Genomic DNA, 5242 nt, shown 5'->3' on the forward strand with positions numbered 1-5242 from the left:
ACACTGGAGAACAGAAAGCCAGTCAGTGCATTTGCTACGAAGAGAAGAGTCATCAGAGAAGGGAGACATCCCTGATGAATCCGAGAAAAGCCACATGGTCAAGCATGACCTGGACCCACCTATCACAAATGGCACTAGTGGAACTGAGAAGCTGCTCTCAAGTTTCCCCAGGAATTACTCCCATAAAATCTCAGCTGACTGGTAACAATAGATAGAAACAAAAGTCAGTTTGACTGTGTCATCTTAAACACTTAGCAAAGACAGTTACAACCAAAATACAGCCATTCCTGGGCATTTTAATTAATAATAATAATAATAATAATAATAATAATAATAATAATATTTTAAGGTATACACTTTATGTTAGCCTCCCAAAATAAGTAAGACTAGAGGCTACCAAGAAGAATTCTCAGACAGGAATGCCTGATAACTATAAAAAGAGACTATCAAGAGGAGCTGCCAGAGGCAGAAGTATTTAGTTTAAGGCCTACAGATATTCCTAACCTACAGAGGTAGGCTTGGTATTTGCTAGTATGATTATCCAGGCATTGAGTAACAGAATTTAAGGTTTCTCTATTAGACACAGAGGTCATACTAGTAAAAATATTTTGAAAGATCAGATGACATTAAATTATTAAACTCTATCCTATGGGGAGGGACAACTTTAACACTAAAATTTAAATGTTAGGTTGACAGTCCAGATAACTGGGAATATTAAAGACTGGTGAGGAAACTTCTATACAGTCACCTGTTCCAGCTGCTGCAACATTATTCAGTACTCATGGTTTTTGTTTCTCTCATAGAAGAACCCATCCTCAGATGACGTTACAACCTGTTATTCCCCAACCAGACTTCAAACTGAACTAACTTCTAAAAGGCAACTCATGTCCCTCAACTGACTTATAAAAGGCAACTCATGTCCTTTATGCCATGCCCCCTCATATCACCCTCTCTCAGCTTAGAAGAAGCCAAAATGAGTGATGCTTCTTTTATTAAAACAATGGAGCCAAAAATAAATAGACTATAAATATAAGTAATTCATTAAGTCAGGTAAAACCAGGGAGACCGGTTTTTGGAGAGTTCTAAAAATTTGGAGACTGTTTCCTGAGGGATTAAAATTCCCTCAGTGCTCTTTCCCTAACCTATCAAAGATTTGAAAGGCACACATTAGAAAAGGGGGGAATGATAGATCCAACCTGATCTCTTATTAAAATTGGGAGCCATCTTGCCTCAAAGGCATGCATAGATAATTTTGGATTAACTATAAATTACTGCAAATTCTGAACCTGCTTGGAATGCCTGCCCGTGCCTTGAACTCACCCATGACAGGCTCTCTGACCAGATAGCAGCCCTCTCTGAAACTTTAGTGTCGCCTCATAAATATTCGCCTTCCCTAGCCAGACAACGACCATCTCTGAGGTTCTAATGGTCCCCATAAATTCTGATGTTGGGGCCAGCAAAAAAAAAAAATGTAAACTACCATTAGTGTGATGCTTGTCAAAGTTGTGTTATCTGTAACCCCCCATTTGTGTAACATTCTGGAGTATAAAGCTGGGCTGTAGAAAAGGTGGGGTTGCTGTCTTGTTACCGCTGTTTTGTGAGGGTGAGGCAGCCTGGGGACTGGGAATAATTAGCTTTAATTAATTTGACTTTAATTTGAGTCAGTTGTCTTTTCTTGCATCTTGGTCTAACAGGTAAACACTCCACAACCATGGGGCTCTGCCGGCCTAAAGACTTCTGGAGAAACTGCCTCTGAGGTTGGGCTCTTGAAATATATGTTGTTCTCAGGAGCTTTAACTTACTTTTTAGTGAAACCATCAAAGCTGGGTCTGCATATATCTATCCTGGAGGACATGGTTTCTTATTTTCCAATGAACATGAGGCAGCAGTGCTGAATTCTTTCTTTGTAGGTAAACTGTGGCGACTGAAGGCAAAGTGTCTCCCCATGTGGACTGTGAAGTCATATGGTCATCCTCCACATTCCGTGGTGTTTTTTGCTGCTCTACTGGGAGTTTATATTTTCTTCATGAAATACAAGTAGTTCAACTGGGACAAAGTGCTGGAGGGAGTTTTGTCACGTGTGGTGGGTCAGGGCCTGCAGGAATGTCTACAATCACGGACACTCAGATACACAGACATACAAACACACGGCTTGTCAAATGACTTTGTAGAAACAGTCCCCTCCAAACCAAACATACCACCTTTCATACCTATTCTCAGAACATGAGACAAAACCAAAAACTCAAACCCACACCCACAAATGCAGCTCCTTCCCCCAAGTAGATCTGTGACTATCCCGAGTGTCCTCTGACTGGTCGGCCATAGAATGTTCCCAAGAAAAGGCCTGTCCTGTCTCAGATCTGTACTCATTGCCCAAATCTGTGAAGTTGTCAGGAGCCAGCGGTGAGCCACTACCTGTTTTCTCTGGAAAGGCCCCTCTTCAGAGCTCTCCTGGCATTTGGCCATCCTCACATCAGTAGGTACCAAGAAAGACTGAATCTGCCCTTCGTAAATCCAAACAAGTGAGCCCACTCGGAATGGGACTGGGACTGGCTCTGGGTGCCTGGTTTCTTCGATCCAAAGTTCAGAGAGTTCCATCACCAATGAAATTAGGTAGGTCACTTTCTTCAGGAACTAAATGAAGTCACTGCCTTGGCAACAACTTTGTCCTAACTGTTGCATCCAAGGGTCCCATGAGATGGAGGCTGCCCCAACTTCCTTTGACACTTTCACAAGTTAGAATGGTATATCAACAATTGGTACCCGGGATCAGCTCTCCACACAGGCCTGGTTTGGTTCATCTTTTCTACATTAAGAAGTGAGAGGCTGATTCAGACACATCCCTACATTCTGACCAGGTTGTTTTCCATGGAAGTTGACTTTTGCTCTCTCAAGTCTATCGTAGATGCCTTCACCTTCTCCAAGATCTATTCTGCATGTGTCTTTGAGGTCCTCAGCAGGTGGAAGAACCTCTGTGGTCCTGTATTGTAAGACCAACTCTGTTGCTGTAATTCTGTAAAGTTAGATTGAGGTAACAGTGTATGGTTAGGGTTAATAACAGGTTCGATTTGGGTTAGGAATCATTCTGCGGGATGAATAATGGTATTGGAAACCTGGAATATTTACAAGAATATATAGGTGAAATATAAGTATTGAAACAGAAATCTAAGTAAGATTTGAAGCTCCGAAGGGCATTGGGACCTTATTTGGGATACTTACCTTTGAATTATACTCTGAACTGTTGTCTCAGATAAATCGATATACAATGGCATAGGACCTTGTACTTAGGACAATGGAACGTTAAGAGAACATCCAGTCCAAAAGGGATGGTCAGTAAGATAAGCAAGATAATTGGTAGATTTTGGAAGAAGAGTGAGTATAGGATTTGGACAAAAAGTTCTTTAGCAATAGGGTTTTAGTTAGAGAGTGAATATCAATATCAGCACATGTGAAGGGTCAGTCACAATGATGAACTGGGGAAAAGATGTAGGAAAGCAGATATCAATAGAGACATAAGGAAATCAGGCAATGTATAAAGTGAGTGATAGGATTAGACATTTTCAACAGGGTTGAGGTTGAATATATAATCTTAGGAAGAAACAAATATGTAGTCACCAATAGGACTGACATTTGAAACCATAAGGCAACATTAACATGGATGATTTTAGGAATCCATGTTCACTTTCCATTTAGGCTTTGGTACAATTATACGTGTTACATTTGCATTTGGTGCCCAGATTATTACTCTGAAAAAAATGCATATGTAGATCTGGTATCATGAGTATTTCGTCCACCATTTCTGGGTGCAGTATTTTGAAGATGTATAAATTACTATTTGGGGTTCAAAGAGGTGTACCCTGTGTCTATGAATATAGAGATAATGCATGAATACACCATACGCTGAATAAATAATATAAGTGGTTCCATCTTTAAATAATGGATTGAATTGATATCTGAAAATATATAAGGGATCTTATGTTGATATACAATCATTCATTCCAACAAGTTATACATCTAATGGGGATACTAGGGTTTTGGTTTATCATGAAGGTTAGTGTGAGATTTGCTTCAAAAGTGATTATGGAAATCAAAAATAATGTGTTTGGAAAGAAGTCTCATGAAAAGACCAGTAAAGAAACATTAAGCAATACATGTGTTTTGAAGGAGGAAGTGATTGAATGTGAAACAAATGCCTATAAATTTGCTAACTTGTGGATGAAATATATATCGTATGATTTGCATAAACTGAAGAAATTGTAATGTATCAGTGTTGAATAAAAATTAATGTCAAAATACACATCATGTCCCATAGAAATCTACTTGCATTGTTGTTAAACTGGGTCAGTTACTGTAGAAATATTAGGATTTGTATGCACCATTCACTGAATTTAGTTTTCAGTACTAAAAACCAATATGCATTTCAGGTGGATGTATATTTCTCAGAATAATCTTGTGAAAAGTTGATTATAAATTCACATACATGAATATGAATGAATTTAGGGAGTGTATAATAAGACCCATTTATCATATTTTGAAAAATCTTGAGAGTATATATATATATATATATATATATATATATATATATATATACTACATATGATTATATGTATATATATATATATATATATATATATATATATATATATATACACACTACATTTATATATGAACATGAATGAATTTAGAGGGTGTAAATAAGACACATATATTTCATATTTTGAAAAATCTGGAGAGTGTGTGTATGTGTGTGTGTGTGTGTGTGTATATATATATATCCACACAAACACAGATATTAAAAAGTAGCAATATATATGCCTATCAAAATTCACCATAAAATATATATCATCCACAGTTCCAAAAATATTCATTTTACTGAACATGGATTTATGATTAATGTTGTTCAACTAGGAAGCTCACCCATATATTGAATTTTCAGTTTCAACAGCGTTTAGGAGGAGTGATCTATTCTCACAATTTGTATATGCCAGGTCAGCCACCTCATAAGAATGTACATGTGGTACCAGGTAGGATACTATATGTGCATATACAAATACATGTGCTGAATAGGCTACAGGGAAAGAGAGACAGGAATTCACATATTTGATAACTTTAAAAAAATGGAGAACTACTTCAACAAAAAAATTAACTTGATTTATAACACCTACCTTATATAATGCAAAATACAACTCCAAATATAAACCATGCCTCCTCTGAACTGCTTGAATTTCTATTCTGTTTTAGT

Source organism: Callospermophilus lateralis, unplaced genomic scaffold, assembly GCF_048772815.1.
Source record: "Callospermophilus lateralis isolate mCalLat2 unplaced genomic scaffold, mCalLat2.hap1 Scaffold_867, whole genome shotgun sequence".
Taxonomy (NCBI): Eukaryota; Metazoa; Chordata; class Mammalia; order Rodentia; family Sciuridae; genus Callospermophilus; species Callospermophilus lateralis.